This window comes from Uloborus diversus, chromosome 9 (assembly GCF_026930045.1).
Source record: "Uloborus diversus isolate 005 chromosome 9, Udiv.v.3.1, whole genome shotgun sequence".
In the NCBI taxonomy this organism is placed as follows: domain Eukaryota; kingdom Metazoa; phylum Arthropoda; class Arachnida; order Araneae; family Uloboridae; genus Uloborus; species Uloborus diversus.
In genome coordinates, this window is record NC_072739.1 from 1,657,263 (window position 1) to 1,677,858 (window position 20,596).

Consider the following 20,596-nt stretch of genomic DNA (forward strand, 5'->3'; position numbering starts at 1 on the left):
TGCAGCCGTCGCAATTTCGCGGTGTTCTAGTTTACCAATATGCTTGGGTAGAATATTAGGTAGCACACCATCGCAGCTGAACTGTGCATTCAACCGTTCCAGACTGAAATCAACTGATATATATATACTAGCTGCGTAGCCCGGCTTTGCACGGTCTACCTCGGAAATAAAAGTTATGTCAAGTGACGCATGTCTACAGTCAGGTTTGAACAAAAAAAAAAAAAAAACAGTAAAATTTTGCGGAAGGTTGCAGAAAACTAATCAAAAAGGAATCATTTTAAATCCCCCAATTACAGGAAAAGCCTTTGTTACAAAAGATTGAATTTTACTTGTTCATATTCGAAAAAAAAAATGGCAACGGATCTTTCGCCTCAATGATTTTCTTCAAGCTACGACTTTTAATAAAAGCTTTGTTACGAGAAGTTGAGATGAAGCACTAAATAATAATTTGAATGGAGGAAAGCCTTCAAAAAATACTGATTTTACGTCGAAATCTAAGTATTATAATTAATAATTGATACTTGATATGTACGCTTATAACTATCAGATGATTATGTTAAATAACCAAATATAAAGCCAAATTACGAATCTAGCGATACCTGGTTCAATGGTCAGTTTACTGGCGTTTTGCAGAAGTAACTCGGACATAGACAGATAGATAGGTAAATACATAGATACGCCTAGTTTTAAATTATATAAGATTTTTAAAAACACGGATGCTGAATACTGGTTGGTTTATCAAACATATTTTGCATTAAGAAGGGTGAATTAGTACACCGTTTTCTGAAACATCTACGTTTTATGTTTGCGTTGTTTGTCATATAAAACTATTTTGAACATTATTAGCGTTTCCAAAGATTGCAAAAACTAATTTCTTTCAGTAACGGTCAGTACTCTAATTTTGTTTAACTAGAACTGGGTGCTTATTCCAAGCTCGAAATTCACCTTGCGAGATTAGTTCTGATCGCCTCACTAGATGGCGCTATAGGGAAAAAAGCGGTCTCGAAAGGAAATTCTCGCAAGTAGCCATTCCAATCGCCAAAAGAAGGGGAAAAGTGACTTTTCGGGCGCTTATTTGCGGAGCGAAATCTCGACTGCCCTAAAGTAGGTGAGATTGTGCGATTTTTGTGATACAATTTGGGAGTTTGTCTTTCTGAAAGGTATTGGCTCGGGGAAAACGAATTTGGATGTTGCCAAACTTGGAGATGGTGCAGGGGGCAAGGGGGGGATTAAAACTGCACTGAGGGGGGGGGCAAGTGGTTTTCGTTAAATTTTTGTGATACAAAAATGGGAGTTAGTTTTTCTGAAAGGTATTGACAAGCAGAAAACAAATTACAATGTTACGAACCTTGAACATAGTGAAGGAGAGGGAGGGGGTTTAAAACTGCGCTGGGGGAGTGGGGGGGGCAAGTGGTTTTCCGTTAAAATTTTGTGACACAAAAATGGGAGTTAGTTTTTTTGAAAGGTATTGGCAAGCAGAAAACAAATTAGAATGTTACGAACCTTGAACACAGTGAAGAGGAGGGAGGAGGGTTAAAACTGCGCTGGGGGGCAAGTGGTTTTCCGTTAAATTTTTGTGACACAAAAACGGGAGTTAGTTTTTCTGAAAAGTATTGGCAAGCAGAAAACAAATTAGAATGTTAGGAACCTTGAACATAGTGAAAGGGGGGGGGGGAGGGGAAAAGTGGTTGTCCGTGGAATTTTTGTGATAAAATTACGGCAGTAGTTGGTTTTTCTGATAGGTATTGGCACGAGGAAAACGAATTAGGATGTGGCCAACCCTAAAAATGGTGCAGGGGGCGGGGGGAGGGTTATAACTGAAAACATAAAATAGGTATATATGCAACATTTTTCGCTTTGCAATAAGTTTTCAAAGCTTAAAATGCTTAATTTAACTAATAACAACATTATAATGCACAAACATCCGAATTAAATTGCAGACACGTGTTAAGAACTTCTTTTTCAATGTAAAATGTTAGTTTGTGAATGAAAATGCATTCGGCTACGGTTGATAACTTCCATTGATTCCACTTTCTTGTAACCAAACCCATCATTTAGGAATTAAGGTAAGGGTGGGGGGGGGGAATCGGGGGCACTCCAAATTTTCAAGATATAATGCATTTGAAATAATTAAGGGGCTAGGAATTCCCTACTCCCTCTTATTTTTTTGACCGTTCGACGGCCTGCACAAATGCGTCTAGGGCAAATTTTATGTAAAAAGCGTTTATAAATTTTATTTTTCTTTTGTACATTATCCCACTTAAAATTTAGTTTTTCACAAAAGTACTAGTTGTTTCTGAAAATTGTATGAATTTCAAATTTACACAGAATATACAATCCCTTTTTTTTTGCGTTTTAGCGGGGGGGGGGGGGTGACATCACAAATTACCGCCCCGGGTGTCACCCATGCTTGGTACGCCACTGACGTAGGTAATTTTTTTTTCCCTTTTTTTTTCTTTTTGTCTTCTTTTGCTATAAAATCCTCCTCCCCCCTTTTTCCTAAATTCTTTATTTATTACCTACTGTCAATATTCAATTTCAATTGAATTCAATTTGTAAGATAATTTATTTTCCTTTATTGAAATTTGATATTGATTAACTAATTACAAAACAGTAGAAAGGCTGGTAATTTCTGGGGAGTTGTTTCTAAAATTTGATTTTCCATTTCGCCAACATCAAAATTAGCAATATTATATAAATACTGTATTCGATTATACTGTAAGCATTTGTAAATTGGCTGCTATATAATATGATGGATTTCAAGGAAAAGAGAATGCTTCAAAATGGCTCCTTTTTTCTTTTCTTCTTCAATTTAGGATCTTTCCTTTGGGTTGAACTTTAAAGTTCTTTATCAGCTGAAGAGAAATAATGATTGAAAAATTTATTCCTTTTACGAATATTTTTCAATATACATTTACAGAAGCAGAGTATTTATTTATTTTAAACTGCTCTTGTAACCAAGATTGCTGTTTTGACTTTTTAATCTTGAAAATAAAGATGGAATTGTGTAATTATAGGTACAAGTTGCTTGTTTTGAAAAAAAAAAAAAAATCTAGAAAAGTACTGTTTTGAGGATATCTTAAGATTGGGTCTTGGAAAACAATACCTAGAAAAAATGGAATTTGAAAACCGGAATATTGAAGAAGTAATACTTTTTATTTAGCATATGCTTATTTAATTATAATTTTAAAGGAGAAGAGAAAAAAAAATCTGGAACATGTCTTTGAAACTGAGATTGTTGTTATAATTGCAACTGGAGCGGGGGGAGAGTTGGTTTTCACATTACTAATCCTAATATGGAAGATTATATATTCTGTTATGTCTGCTCCCATCCCCAAAAGCTCAATTAGCACAACAAACCTTTTACATTTTGTAGGGGTGACCCTCCCCCCGAATATCCGGAAGACTCCCCCTCCAAAAGCAAGAGCCCCCCAAATAAAAAAATGCCCCTCAAGCCCCTTTAAAAATTTCAATGGTGCAATCAGCGCCATTGAAATTTTTACCCCCCCCCCCCCTCCCCCACATTTTAGTGTTTTTTTTTATTCAATTTGAATTAGCAGATTTTTTCATCAAGACTTTTGGATGCCTCTAAACCTTTCGCACTCTGCACTTCATTAGACACGGCAACAACATAATATTCAATCCACGATTACGAACTATTTATATTTTTTCATCTGCATTTATGACGGTTAAGATTTTTTTTTAGTATCATTATTTTTTTTAAGTTATTATTATTATTTCGATTATAGTTTCTTGGGAAAAATATATTTCATATAAGACATTCTTACTAATATAGATGGTGTTATATAGTAAATCAACAAAATTTACGGATAATTTTTATCAAATTTATGTATTGGCTGTTTTAACCTCTTCGATTTTTGTTTTAGACACTGTAATATTGAAATATGCAAAAAATACGACTTACTTTTTGCCATTCGACTAAGCTTTTTGCACCGGAGCATTCTGCCATTTTTCCTTTGTGTACTATTTTTTAAAATTCTCGGAGAATTAATTTTTAAGAACATCAGGATTTGCTTCAAGAAAATCTAAAATTATTTCGGCGTGATTCTTTGTAACGTAAAACGTATTCTTTGAAGAATAGCCATTAGCGTGCCAGTCGTCAAAGTTCGCGCTTTTCCGTCCAAGAATTAAACAAAACAAAACTAGCTGCACTGAAAGGACATTGGTTGGAAGAAGTCACGTGTACCTCCTGGCCGACCAAACTAATCGAAAAAATCGGCGCCTCTTCGAAAGACAGCTGCGAGCTGTTCAGAATTCAACGTTGCGAGATTTTTTCGATAACATCGATCACGTGACGGGAAATCTCGAAGTCGAAACGTAAGTAGTTTAGAATGACCACCCTGGTGAGTTCATGAAGGATAAATATATGCTTCCAGACTGCGGCAACAAAATTTCACTTTTCCAGAATGCGTCACTGTTATTTCAGTGAGAAAATCGACACGAGCGCAGGTATTCTCAGTGAAAATTTGAATATTTTATTTTTTGCAAGAAATATGGAAAATTACGAAGAAAAAAAAAAACTTTGCACATGAACTATTCAGCCTATTAAACCTCACAAAGTAATCAAAGCTATATATATTTGGTGACTTTGTTTTTGTTTATAATGCATTAGGATCTGTATTGGCTCGGTGTAGCTTTGCTAAACAAGCGTAATTTCCTTTCTTCTAGGAACTTTTTACTACTGCTTCTTTTTACTAAAAGTCATTTATTTGAAAAAATTCATGCATAATTAAGTTCAGATTTCAGGGACTGTTATAATTTTAAAAGGGAAAATCAGAAACATGCGAAGAGAAAGAGCTATTACAGCGGCCAGTTGATTCCACTGTGCGGCAAAAAAAAAAAAATCCTTGGAGATGCTTCTGACATAATTCTAGCTGATTGTTATGTAAAATGACCCCCTGAATCGAATATGACAACCGTTTTCCTCCCTACACGTCCCACCTTTTAGAAACGGTAACCTCCAGTTTTTTTTTTTTTTTTTTGAGTTTTATAGCCATTTTTTTTATTTCGAGGAGAAGGGAATATAAAATTAGCCCTTAATACTCTTTTGAAAGGGTAGAGAGGTGCGAAGTTCAAAAGCATGAACATTTAACTCAAGATAGAGAACTCACAGGGGAGCCCCCCCCCCCCTCCCTAAAATATTTCAAAATCATCAACACCGATTTTTTTTTTCTAGGGATTTGCTTTGCAATTTCTTCTCTTATTTTTCGGCGAAAAAATAGGTTAAAGAGCTCACTTCTGTGAGCCCCGTGTCCGAAACATTTTTCGGACAATGTTCGGAAATGAGCCAAGTTCGGAAATCAGGCGACACATCTGCCAGTGTGTATCTTACACGAACCATTTCAAGCTACTTTTGATTCCTTCATTTCTCAAAAACTATTAAATCTACGTGCTTGAAATTTTGTATGTCTAGCAGACCTATAATCCTAAATTTCATGAATGTACCCCTTATAGTTATGGAATTATTACTATATGAAAAGCGTCATTTTTTACACTGACTCACTCACTCACTCATCAAAATGTTTACAAACTTCCAAGTGTCTCACATACTTTAAATTTGGCATAAAGATAGATTTTCAAGCATATGTAAAGGGGAAAATCTAAAAATTCAAAAAACTACATTAAAATAGCAAAAAACTACGCTATTTTTTTATGAGCATCACGGCGTAATTACTTCACCGCACGATTGCAAAATATTTCGCCAAATAAATCAAAACAAATGGGCTCGTCAAACGTTGCCAAAACAAGGTTGTTGAAGTTTTAAATTAACAATTAAATTTCTAACCAAAATGGGGCTTGAAACAATACTTTAAGTTCCGTTAAAATGAAAGAAATGATCCATCAAATAATTAAAATTGCAAATTTAGAGCTAAACCTTTAAAATCAAAAATAACCGACTTGAAAATTTTATAAAAACTTTAGATCTCAATTAAATGCAAAATTTTACAGGAGGAGCAAAAATGAAACAGTTGAGAAATATTTTCGCAAATTCTGCATATCTTACGATCTACCGTTATGATAATCCCCCCCCCCAAACAATAAAGAAACTCCAGACAGATTTTGAGATGAGTCTTAGCAATTTTCCTAATCGTCGACAAATTTGAGGAAGCCAAAGATCAAGAGCTAATGTATGTTGGCCATGCTGATAAATGGGAAAACAGATGATTATTGCCCAAAATTGGCGATCGCACCAAGTCCCCAGTTATTAAAATATCTTCATAACTTGTAATGAAAAGAAACCGCAAACCAGTGCACCGTAACAGCAGGGAAAAAAAGGAAATCATATATTTGTAATTACGCTTTTGCATTTATAACTGTCTAATTAGAACATAACCTTTGATTTAGCTTTTCAAAAAATAATGATATCCCAACAAAACATAAATGTGAAAAAGAAGCCAAGTTCGGTTGAAATGAGATGCGGGAAAGACGGTGTCACCGACAAAAAAAGTTCAGATCTAAACAGTTACCAAGTTCCATAGCAGTTCCTCATAGAAGTTGGATTTTCCCATGTTCTCCAATTCATTTAGAAAATTTTTTTTTACTTTCTTTGATAATGGATTTAAAACTTGGCAAGTTTGAAAAAAAAAAAATAGTGATGACTAAAACTTGCCGCAAGTTTAAAATCCATTATCAAAGAAAGTAAAAAATTGTTTTCTAAATGAATTGAAGAACATGGGAAAATCCAACTTCTATGAGGAACTGCTATGGAACTTGGTAACTGTTTAGATCTGAACTTTTTTTGTCGGTGACACCGTCTTTCCCGCACCTCATTTCAACCGAACTTGGCTTCTTTTTCACATTTATGTTTTGTTGGGAAATCTCATCAAAAACAACCCTGTTGTAAAAATTTCCCCTTCAAGAAAACCTTTAACTTTTCCGCACAAAAAAGAAAACCTGCATCCTAAACCCCAAAACCCTCATCCATAAAACGTTATAATATTTAGTTTGCCCGCCAAGTATCTGCCAAACTATCATCCTCCCTCTTCTCCTTTTTCATCACAGCTACTTCCATTAGAACCTCCTCCCACCTTCAACTCCTCAGAAATATGGATAGATCTTTTAAATTGTTTATCTCGTTTGGCAAAAGCCAAAACCCTCGCAAAAAATCTAGCTCCATCTGCAAAACTAACTGATGGCGATATTTGTCCGGCGGGATTCCCACGTGATCATGAACAATTGGTTTTAGAGGAAAAACAAATCTAGACTGCTTTATGATGAATACGAAGGAATGAAACTTGTTACAAAAAGTTTATGGTCCATATGGAATCATTTATTAGCATGAAAATGAGAAAAAAGCGGAAATATTAATAAAATAGACCGTAATTGCACGTATCCTTACTTATTCGCGTTTTTGACGCCATCTATTAGCACTTTAGGCAACTATAAGATTAGTGGACAGAATCGAGTAAGTTTCAGAACACGTGAGCATTAAAAAAAAATTTCATAATATTTACAAAATATTTCAATTGCAATGCGTCTACATTGTTTCTATGGTTCAGGGAAAAAAATCTCGAATCTCTGAGTTTAGCTGATTTTTCATGAATGTGTGTATGAGAAATATTTCATATTTGACAAAAAGTACTTTTTAATATCATTTTGTGATAAATGTAGGTAACTCAGCACCGATTTACTTCATGCACGTTATTCTTTATACATTCATCTGATATAGTAAAAAGTTTCATTGCAATCCGGCGATAAGATTTTTTTTATCGCTGTTTCCAAAGAGTCAAGTTTAGCATTTTTTTTCTACCGGAACAGATTTGTTTCAAAAAATGTATATATATGAATGTAAATAATGAAAGAAACAATTTTAGAATTGATGCATTATTATTATAATAGCATAAGAAAATAAACAGTGATATGAGGAAGCAGGACCAAGCTCAACCAGTTTTCCCCGACCTGCCGTTGTGAAGAAACGACTAATAGTCAGGGGGCTACGGGGGAAGAAACTGCATTTTGTGATAAAATTTTGAAACTTGGCATGTTTGTAGACATTGTATATAGAAATATTTTAGGAAGGGGAGGCATTCCAAAATCCCCCCCAAAGCCCCCCTGGTAGTCATTTTTGGTCCAAAACCAAAAATGGCGATTTTGTTCAAAAAAAAAAAAATATATATATAATTTTTTAAATTATTTCTTGTATCACTCCATAGATGTTAATTATATTTTTTACCATTTAAAGCTCCATTAAGCGTCTAATTTCTGAAACAACTTCACAAAAACTGGTTATTTAAAAAAAAATCGATATTTTTCATTTGTAAATTCTCTGACGTGAATTTTCCCCCCTCATTACATAATTAGTGGTTTCTAAATTTAATTAGGACTATATCAAAATAGGGTTCCAGTTATCCGAACTCTAATTGCCCGAACTGTCCAATTATCCGGCCATGATGCACCTCGTTTTTTATTACTGATCAGGCATAATCGAAACTATTTCCAAAGGGTATAAGAGAATAAGGATTTGAAGGAAAATGGGTGAAATTAATGTCAAGACAACATAATTTTAATAGAAAGAAATTTAAAGTTTGAATTAAAAATGTCTTCTTATTTCTATAAATACTATTGTTGCTGTTGTTAATTCTCCGTTACCCGATTGATCACTAGTAAGCTTTTACTCATTTTATGGGAAAAAAACATGCCTAAAGTATTGTAAAATGTAACTACTTCTTACAAAGAGATTCACATCGATGCAATGAAGACACTTTTGACACAGAAGTTTTTATAACTTATAAATCCGAGAAAGAAAGCAGCATCCCAATGTTCAAATTTTGAAGCACCGTTTTAAAGCTGGGGCTTTTAATGTTAATGTTTATTAGATCACAGATTTCAACCAACTTTATATCTTTTCTGAACCTTTGAAGGAGTTGATTCTGTGTTTTTTGAATATTTTATTGCTATTTTTAACGATATACATATATTTTTTAGTAAGTATGCTCGATGGTTACCAGTTTTCATGAAAGATCTTCTTTAACCCACAAACCTTCCAGACGTGCACAATGCCTTCGAAGAAGGAATGTTTGTTGTAAAAAAGACAATAAACGTATTTTCTGTAATTGGATTGGACCAGACTTACATGCAAAAGCAAAACAATGCGGTGATGAAAGGAGACGGGGGTATTATTGGTCTATTACAGATCAAACTGCATTAAGAAGATGGATGTTGGTTGGTCTTGAAGTTATGGATTTTTTACACAATTTGAAAAAGTTACCTCGGCTCATTTAAAGAAACGCTGTATATACGCAATAAAGAAATATTAAGTTTCCAAAGCCTGTTTTCAAGAAAGTCTTGAAGAGTCAGGCCTTGAAGAGTAATAGCTGAACATGGAAATCCATTTTTTGAACCATCGAAAGAATTGTTCTCATTAGAGAGGAATATGGCAGTAGACGTAGAATGTGGAGCAACTCATGAAGATTGGGCAAGTTGGGAAAAAAAGTTACAACAAGTTCATAGAGAAAGGAATTGTGACTCAAAAGTCACTTCATATTCACGGTTAGGAAAAAGAAAACCTTTTAGTCTTTCATTTTTACAGAAAAACCAGTAAGTCTGTTTAATGAAAAGATTAAAATTCAATGGAGATTCATTTTCAAAGTTTTTCATTATTTGCGATATCGTATATTTAAACTTGGATGAATTTCTCCTCTATGAAAATCAACCTCAACCTCCATCGATTTCAATAAATAGAGCTCTTTAAACGGGAAATAAGTCTAGTTATTAACATTACTGCTCAATGAATTAAGTAATAGTATTACTACTGATGAAGACTACTCGAGAGAAGACGAAAATGTTTTGAGAAAGGATGCTGGAGATGAAAATTATGAATGCTAATTTTAGAATAAGCGCAGAGATACATTGTGATGCTATTGTCTATGATGGTTCTTTCATCGTTCACATAAAACGACCTAGGACCGAAAATTTTTTGTTTCAGTACTGAAGTCTATTCAGGATACAGATGCAAGACATATAAGAGGAATAGCAGAAAGATATCATTTTGGAGAAAATGGTTTGCTTCCAGAGAACTGGATCACTTTCTTCCGGAATGCAGATAAGAAGACAAAATTGTTTTTCATGATTGCACTGCCTATACCATCTTGATTTGCTCTTAAAGATTCGATGGAGATTTTCATTGAATACAACACCTCTAGCGCCATCAAATCAAGAGGAAGCTGATTGTAGGATCTTCGGACATGTTTTTGATGCTGCAGAAAGAAGATACAGAAGCATACGCGTAAGAACTGTTGGCGCCCGCTGTCATTTTAGGTATATCCTACTTCCATGAGTTGTACAAAAAGGGGAGAAAGATGGGGCTTGCATTTGTAGCTGGAAAACACTTTCGACTAATACTAGTCCAAGATTTTGTCACGAATTCGGTCAGCAAAAAGCAGTTGCTTAAAGAGGGTTCGACTCATTCTCAGGATGTGACACGACCTCTTTGTTGCAAGTCGGGAAAAATTGACGATGTAGAAAAGATGGAAAGACTATCCTGATTGGTGCATTTTTATACCTATCCTAACCTCAAAAAAAAAAAAAAAGTATACCTGATTAAAAATTTAAAATATCATTGCTACTCGTCTTCATGTAATTTCCGTCTGTAAATGAAGCTAGAAAACATTTTTCCACCAGCAAACAAAGATCAATGATTAACTTATCACCCACAGCTGAAGCCCTTTGGCAACTTATTTAGTGCTTATCGAGGTAGATATCAATGGGACAGTGTGCCTAAAAATTTAGTCTGAACTTAAATTCATGATTTTGGGGTTTACGGTAATTGATGAGAAGCACGTTCTTGTTTGTTTGAGTTTGCCCGCAATTTCAAGTGCTTAAAGCGAATTTATGTCATGCATGCATAAAAACAACTGCTCTCAAATAACTTGTGGGTGCTTCAAAAATGAACTTATCTGCACATCGATGTGTAAATACAGCAAAGGAAAATGCTATGTATCTGTGTAAATGACTTGTAAATTCAAACGTTTTAAAATTATTTTCTGTATAATCATTGTACATATCACTTACTCAGATTTGTTGTAGTTTTAGTCGTAGTTTTTGCAATAGTGAGTTATATCTCAATAAATAACAATTTTATTAATAATAACAATATTTTTATCTTTATTAACATAGCACTAAACTTCTTATTGCAGTAATTAATAATTTATTCCTCCTACATCGTTTAAAGCATAGAACAAACGCTTCAAATCGTCTGAGAAAAAGCTTGAAATTTGTTTTAAAGCGCTTAATAATAAATTTTGGTGTTCTATGAACAAAATATCCGTGCCCCCCCCCCCCCCGCCCTCATTTCGCTAGTGCAAATATAACTTATAAAACTGCAGAATGTGAGTCAAACTTCCAAAAAATTTCGAAAAGTTTTCTTTTTTGTTTTGCCAAAAGTGAAAATTGATTTCGTTTTAACTAATCAAGGTATTATATTCATTCTTAAGTAACAATTAAAATGTTTGTTACAAATTTTGAAAAAATCACTAGCTTTGTTTATGATTTTTATTTCTAGTTTTATTCTTAGTTTTGTAATCGGTTTTTATCGGTAAATTTTAAAACTTATGTTCGGATTTTCTAATGTTTCGGATTTCTGTGGTTCGGATTATTGGGTTCTACTATAAATTAATTGATTTTTCTTCAGCATAGTACTTTAAAATACATAAAAAAGCATTTCTCAAACAACTCGTCCAGAAATGGTCAAGACTTTAGTTAATTAAAGTTTTGTTAAAAAAAATCAAAGTTTTTGAAATTATTTTGAAAATTAGGAGGTTAAGAGATATTTTGATGGCTTTTTACGCTTTAGTAAGCATAATTGATATCACAAAAGAAGAAACAGTGGGTGTTTTTCAAAAAATAAAAGTAGTTTTTGGATTTTTGACCAAAAATGGCCGTTATGGGGGTTTTGGGGGGGGGATTTTAAAATGCCTCCCCTTCTAAAAATGTTTAGAAAGACATTGTCTACATGCATGCCAAATTTCATGATTTTATCACAAAATACAGTTTCCGGCTCTATTTTCTACCATAGCCCCTCTACTATAAGGTTTTAACATTAGAGATTTGTCCTGCCCTTAGACGCTTGTCCAAGACACATGCCGAAAAGAATACAAATCTCATATCTATCACCCTCCATGTAAAGGTGATAATCACGAATTTGAAAATATCTAATAACATTACACAGATAAGAATTCAAATTTTGAGTTATACTGTAACAACCAGTTAAAAAGCCTGGTAGTTACAGCGTAGCCTTGCTATTAATATTTTTAAATCTCCTTATAGCGTGGTCAAAATAGACATTCGAGTTCGGAAAAATTCCCATAAAGCTGAAAATTGGTACAGACCTTAAGAACATCATTATAAGTGAAATGTCAAAAGTCCTCATCGATCCCAGTCGGGCTAAAAATTTTATTCAAGGTCAAAGGTCAAAATTGAAATTAAAAAAAAAAAAAAATGAAAACATTCGTACAGTGCTGAAAATTGGTACAGACTTTAAATGCATCATTGCGAATTATATATAAAAAAATTCCCATCGATTCTACTTGAACTAAAAATTTTATGGAAGGTCAAAGGTCAAAATAAACAAAAAAAAATTTAAAAATCGGAAAAATTCACATAGAGCTGAAAATTGGCAGAGACACAAAATACACAATTGTAAATGAAATATAAAAAATCCCCATCGATCCCACTTAATATAAACATTTTATGCACGGTCAGAGGTCAAAAAATGTTTTTTTTTTATTTTGCAAATATTTCAAAAACGTAACTGTTATTATAAAAAGCGCATATTAATTTGTAAATTATGCAATACGTTCAAAAGAAGTATTTATATGAAGTTCAACTCTTTCTGGTTCAAATTATGTGAAAATGGTGAAACAAGTACAGAATTTTCCCTTATTTAACGGATATAAGATGCCTTTAGTATCTATTATCCCTAATCAGATCCTTCATGTGCAGCAGCAGCAATTTCTCTAGCCTTTGCATACAAAGGTTGATCAAAAGTAACAAGTAATGCTTTGCATTCTCCAAAGCACAAAGTAAAGTAGTGTATATAGTATTGTAGTCATTTGCAGGTATCACTTTCATAAGCAAAATTCTGAGCAGTTATTTTACTATATCCTACTACACCATTATTGTGGTACTCTTCTGTTGGCACATGAGCTTTTTCTGCAAAATCTTTTGCTGAAATAATTTGTTTCATTCGCGATAAAGGATCTTCTGCTAAAATTGAACTTCTAGGAGTAATAATTTGGATTATGCCCATTATGTGTAGAGTGTTATGGCCATCTAAAGTGTGTACGTTAATATTAGCATTGTCTGCTGCGTATTGAATAAATGTCCCAGTTTCTGGTGGTAAAATATGTGGCTGACGGTTAAAAACTGTAGCCGCCTCATACGCCATAGTATCATTATAAGAAGCACTTAAACCAAAAGACGAGAAAATTTGTATTAAACGTTTAGATCCAAATCGTGGATGAAAAAAAACTGAGAGACCCAATTGTAATCTGGAGATGAAAGATCTAGGACGAACAGCAGCCATAATACAGTGGCCGACACTAGTACAGTCATAGAAAAAAAAAAACGAAACACTTTCAATTATTCGGCCATTATACATGTTAGAAAAAAAATGAAAGGTGCCATCCAATATGGTTTAAAGTCTTCTTTAAAACTAGATAGGTAAAACTTTGATAAGGGACCATACACAAAGTAAAATTAGATAGAGGTTATCTAGTTCAATTCATGATTTTTCTCCTTTTTTTCTTCGCAATTCGATACTTTTCGGCCGATAATGTTACACCACACAGCGATTTAGGGTCAAAAAACCCTTTTTTTTTAGAAACCAGTTCAAATATTCACTGATTTTTGTCTATCTGGTTTAACTTTAGAAAGACAGACGGGTCTGTCTGGTTCTTCACATAGATCGTTGTTTAATAAATCGAGTAAAGGAACTTTTGATTTTTCATAATATTAACCTATTGGGATACGATAATCGAGAATTCGTGGTAATCGAGTTCTCAAATGATCTTGAACAATCGAATAATTCGATTATGAGAACTCGATTATGCCCTTCACTAGATGAACCCCCCCCCCCCCCGTGAGCATCCCTGGCCTCTAAAACAGCACATGCACCACGAGAACATTTATTCAATTGAAAATAAATAATTAAGTGTGTAGCAAGAGGCCTAAAATTTATAATTTTCTCCAAAAAATTGTTTTTCTATCCTTTTTTTTTAATGTGAGGTATATTTAAATATAAACAGTAAAGCCTTCTCCTTCTGCAGCATCGCCGTCGACCGGCCCCTCCTGATACTGCCCCTCTAGCGAGCAAAGTCTCCAGGTTACGTCCATATCCAACATACACACACATACACTCATGCCAGCACACAGACACAATCACACACACACAACAAACACACTCGTGATTGCGAAAAACAAAATTTCAATTCCAGAGATGTAAAAAATCAAATTAATTATTATTTATAGAGCAATCACGATTGCTTGTTGTTCTCACTTGACTGTTTTGATGTGCTATCATTTTATTTTCCCCCCGCCTCCCATTGCAGCACCACCGTCGCGTCGGCCGGCCGCATCACGATGCTGCTCCTCTAGCGAGAACCGTCTCCAGGTTGCGTTACTTGCCTACACACACGCATACATACACACACACATACCGTATGTGTGTAGGTATGTGTGCGTATGATACGCACACACCTACACACATACGCACACACATACATACACGCAGACTAGCAAACACATACACACAACTTCCCATACATAAACATAGCCCCCCCCCCCCACACAAACACATATACACAACTTCCCACATATAAACACCCCCCCCCCACACACACAAATACACAGCTACCCACACACACACAAACACACATGCCTACACACATACACATACTCCCCACACACAAACAAACATACTCCCCCCAACACAGAAACACGCACGCCGACATACGCACACACTCGTGACTTCATTCTGATAGCGCGCCCGCCGCAGGGCGGCGTCATTAGGAGTGGAGGGGATACCTCTTTTACCTGGTCTCAGATAGGAAATTCATAGATAGATTTCATAATATTAAAAACATAATTTGAATTCAAGATGTCAAGGTTCAAATTATTATTATTTTTTTTTTTTTTTGAGCAATCACGATTGCTAATTGTTTTCATTTGACCGTCCTTGATGTTGTGGTTCCTTTTTCAGCTTGGACCAGGGGCCTCTGCAACACCGCCGCACCTCAAGTCGGCCTCTGCGAGCGTGCCTCCTCTGGTCCTGATCACTGTCCCCCAGAATCCGGTGGCGTGCATGTCCAACACACACGCGCGCGCATTTCTTTACACACATACACACTGATACACACACACACACACACACACACACCCGCCTTTACACCCCATACACTCACGCCTTTGTGCATACGCGCAGGTGTACGCACACACGCAAGTCTAGCCTAAACGCACACACGCCTCACACACACACACACACATATATATATATATATATAATACACACACACACACATATATATATATATATATATATATATATATATATATATATATATATATATATATATATATATATATATATATATATATATATATATATATATATATATATATATACGCACGTAACCGCTCAGGAGGAGGGGCAGGCTTGAGGGGACCGAAGCCGTTTCAAGAAACAATAACACCAGAGTAGGGTCCTGCCGAAACGCGTGATTGCGAAAAGCATAATTTGAATTCAAAATTTCAGAATACAAATAAGTTTTTTTTAATCTATTTATTGTTTATTTATTTATTTTTTGAGCAATCACATTGCTTATTGTTCTCACTTGACGGTTTTGATGTCCTATGATTTTATTTTTCCCCCACCTCCCTCTGCAGCATCACCGTCGACCAGCCTCACGATGCTGCTCCTCTGCCCCCATATGCTGCACACACACACATACCCACACACTCGTGCCTGTACACAGACACAAACACACACGCCTACATACACACACACTCGTGATTGCGAAAAACATAATTTGAAGTCGAGATGTCAAAATTCAATTTTTTTTTTTTTTTTTTAAACTTTTTCAGACATGTGATCCCAACAGGATAAAAAATACTGAAATTGCACGGCTGTGTGAACCAACCACAACACTTTGTATATTGTACTACACTTGAAAGCTCTCCTATGTACTTTTAAGTCCATATAGCAGACTATTTTGATTGAATGCAATAGGTCGAAAATGTTCCTCTTCATTGCAGTTAAAAGATTTTTTTCACTACGTAAATAATAAAACAATATAATAAAATAAAAAGAAATATTTTTGTAATTGAAAAAAAAAATCATGATAACAGTAATCAATTTAGTTCAAAAATATTAATTAAGATTATCAATAATAAAAAAAAGACTGATTTCAAAACAGAACAGAACATAAAGATGAAACTACCTATTAGCATGGGTGCCCATCCCCTCCCCCTCCCCCCAGTTCAATGGCGCAAATTTCCCCAATATTTTTTCTCAACCCACTTTCCTTTTTTCGGAAATTTTTTGCAGCTTTCTTTTTTTTTTATTTTATCTTTTTTTTAAGTTTTATTTATTTATTTTTAATTATTTTTATTACTCTTATTTTATTAGAAAATTTCTGTGCTACGCCAATGACACCCTCACACACACACACAAACTACATAAACAAATGATATAAAAAATAAATAGAATAAAATAAATAATTTAAATTAAAAATAAATCAATTCAAATTTTAATAAATAAATGAAAATCATTTAAAAAATCCTACCTAAATTTTCTGATGGCGCAGCTTGAGCCCCCCCCCCTCTCCCCTTCTCGGTGGGCACTCCTGCCTTTTAGTTTTAAATTATGTTAAAAAGCAGAAATAAGAGAAAGCAGGGGTGCCCATCTGGGGGGGGGGGGTCATGGCGCAGACAGCACTATTGAAATTTTTAGGGGTATTTTTCTCATTTTAGGGGGTGGGCTCTTACTTTTTTGGGGGAGTCTTCTCGATTTTTAGGGGGTGCGCCCTAGGTGTCAGGAGGGCGGCACCCCTGCATTTATTAAAATATTAAACATATAAATGATTAGTAACAAAGGCCTTTGCATTGTGTTTATCATCAAAACAATTCATATATTGACTTACCTGGTGCATTTAAAATTTTCTTCGGGGGTCTTCTAAATGTCTTTTCTTCATCCAACGAGTTTTCTGCGCCAAGGATCGTTTGTTTCTTGGATGTTTTTTTGGTCTGTTTCTGTTCGTCCCTCGATTTTTCGCCATCATAAATTGTCACAAACTAAGTGCATAATAACAGGTTTGTCAATTCAGCAACGCTGACTCGAAAGCATATTTTTCCCGCGAGAATCTACTATCTCCCGCGTAACTGCTGTCTATTTGCCCGGCAAGGTCATCACCTCAACCGGAATTAGTTGGTTTCGGATAAAAAAAACTTCCAAAATGCATTATTTTACACAGAAAAGAAATGAAATTCATCTCAGAAAGTGTATGGTCTGTATAAAATTATCTATTGGCGTAAAAACAAGAAAAATAGCCGTGTTATTAAATAAAAAAAGACTTTGGTTCACGTATCCTAACTTATTCGAACTTTTGGCGCCATCTATTTTCATTTTAAGGAAGTGTAAGATTGGTGGATAGAATCGAGTAAGTTTTAGAAAACATGAGCATTAAAAAAAAAATTTGTGATATTTAATAAATATTTCAATTCAATTTGTCTATATCGTTTCTGTAATTCAAGGGAAAAAATCTCGAATTTCTGTGTTTTGCTGATTTTTCTTGAATGTGTTTACGAGAAATATTTCATTTTTGACGAAAAGTACTTTTTAGTATCCTTTTGTGAAAAATTTAAGTATCTTAGCTCCTCTTTACTTCATGCACGTTCTTCTTTACACATTCATCTACTACAGTATAAAGTTTCATAGCAATCCGGCGATTAGATTTTTATTGTCGCTGTTCCCAAGAGTCAAGTTTAGCATGGTGTTCTACTGGAACAGCCTTAAAACTTGGCAAGTTTGAAAAGAAGAAGAAAAAAAAAAAAATTAGTGATGGCTAAAACTTGCCGCAAGTTTAAAATCCATTATCAAAGCAAGTAAAAAATTGTTTTCTAAATGATTTGAAGAACATGGGAAAATCCAACTTCTATGAGGAACTGCTACGGAACTTGGTAACTGTTTAGATCTGAACTTTTTTTGTCGGTGACACCATCTTTCCCGCACCTCATTTCAACCGAACTTTGCTTCTTTTTCACATTTATGTTTTGTTGGGATTTACATTTCTGGGGATGCACCGCCTCCATTGTGAATAATCTCTTGATATAATGGAAAACAATGGGGAGCAGCGCACCTACAAAAATATTAATATGCATTAGTGACATTGTATAAGCTTACCTAAGTTCAGTTTTTTCAAAATTATACCTGGGAATGAAAGTTACTGCAGATTTGCGATGTGACTCTGAGTATGCAAAGTACGGCGCTTCCAATACTTTTCTAAAAAAAATTTACGACGTGAAAATTTTTTCGGACATTGGGCTCATAAGAGTGAATGTAATACTCTGGTTATATACCCAAAAATAAGTGAAAAAAAATTTGTAAAAGATACTCTTAGGGGAAAAAAACGTATAATAGGTATAGGTTAATGTGTATTAGACTTCGCAGGGACCAATTTAAAAAACGTATAATTGATAAAAACGTAAAAGAGAGAAACGTATAAACGATGCTTCTCTGTACTTACACTGGGACGAAATAAATTCAAAATTATTTAATGGGTCAGTTCAATTAATTTTATCCTTTCGAGAGGAGCACGTAAACTCTCAATCCCCCCCCCCCCCCAAAGCTTTGCAACTGCATTTAACTCGTGATTCAAATACTTTTATAGCTTAAATTTTGTGTTTATATACAGAATTTGACAAAAAAAAAAAAAAAAAAAAACGCAAATATTTATTAAAATTTAAGCAAAAGTTAAATTATTTAAGAGCGTCATTTTTGCCAGGTTTTTTCCTCGCAATTCTCAAGGGAAGAAAAAAAAATGCTTTCCAGACAACTGTTTAGGACATTCGATCTGTGGACAGCAATAGGAGAAGAAACCCGCCCACAAGTGGGGTGCTGACCGTTTCCCCGAAAAGGCCATAAATCACTTGCGTAGAGGCGAATCTCGCACCTTCGTAAAGGGAGATGGAAATTTTTAGTTTGTGAATTGGAATAGGCTCACCTTTTAAGTTATTGCTGTTATTCTAATAAAGCTATCGAAAATATTTGAACATCTTTAGAAAGCTGAGATTATACGCAATGATTTGCTCTTTTCAAAAATCCGAATACTCCTCATGGTTCGTCAAAAAATCACCTTTTCTAAAAGTTCAACTTCAAGTTTGTTTAAAAAAATTTCGAATTATTTTAATGAAACACCCAAAGACAGAAGCACGCCATAGTCGTCATAGATTAAGTCGAAAAAAGAAAAGTTTCAAAATCTCAATTTCCCGATGAGCTATCGTTCGAATGAGAAGATATTCTTCCCCGTAAGTTAACATAGGGATTCGAAAATCGAGAATCAGTCTGATGCGGCTTCCCAAGCTCTTTGTCGAAGAAGGACAGGTTATATGTGGCAGAGTTTATATTCCCTTTCTTCCTTTGCGGCGATCCCGCCCCGAGAATGCAATCACCACCATGGCTTTGGGGGTTGGTGTTGTTGGTTTCGATCAGAGAGAGCGCCCGACGTCATCGGACCCTCTAACGCGATTATTTATAATATGTATATATTCTTCGAGGAACTACAGAAACATATACTTATAAATAACTTCAGTGTTTACAACACTGGAAGTCATTACGAAAGTGTTCCCAAACAACTTTTTACGGTGTTATATCGTTACGAGCAGCAAGCAATTACCGTAACTAGAGACATGTATCCTAACTTTTTTTAAAATTAATTTGATCCATCTTTAAGATCCATACTTTCTTTTGGATGATTTGAGGCAAAATGTTCTGTGCATTGTGTCCAAGACTCTCTGTAAGTAAGACGGTATGAAACAGTTTACTTAATGATTGTTTGTTAGCCAATGAAAACCTAATTTTCGTTTACTCTAGCATGTTTTTGTTAATTCTTTTCTTTTATTTTGTCTGTGAAATGCATTTTGTTTTGTAAAACATATTACCCTGATTGAAATAAAAAGGATTGAGTTGCATTGAATGTTCCCTTTTATCCCAGAGACCAGGGGGGTAAATGCAAAAACCTAATTATTTCGCAATCAGGTTGATCTAAGTTGATATCGCACCGTACACACTCAGTTTTGAAGCTGTAGATGTCCTTAACCAACAATACTTATTCTGTGGTCCATAGGGAGCATGCTACCCACTGAATCTTCCAAATGTAATCTAAAATCATTCAAATGAAAAATCATACAAAAACTAAATTATGTTCGAAATTATGTGTTATACACACACACACACACACACACACAAAAAAAAGAGTCATTTACATAAAGTTTAAATATTTCGAAAAAAAATGAAACTTTTCTCTGTGACTAAACTGCGAAGACGTGTGTTCCAGTAAAAATAAATGCTGCTGAAAAGAGTTAA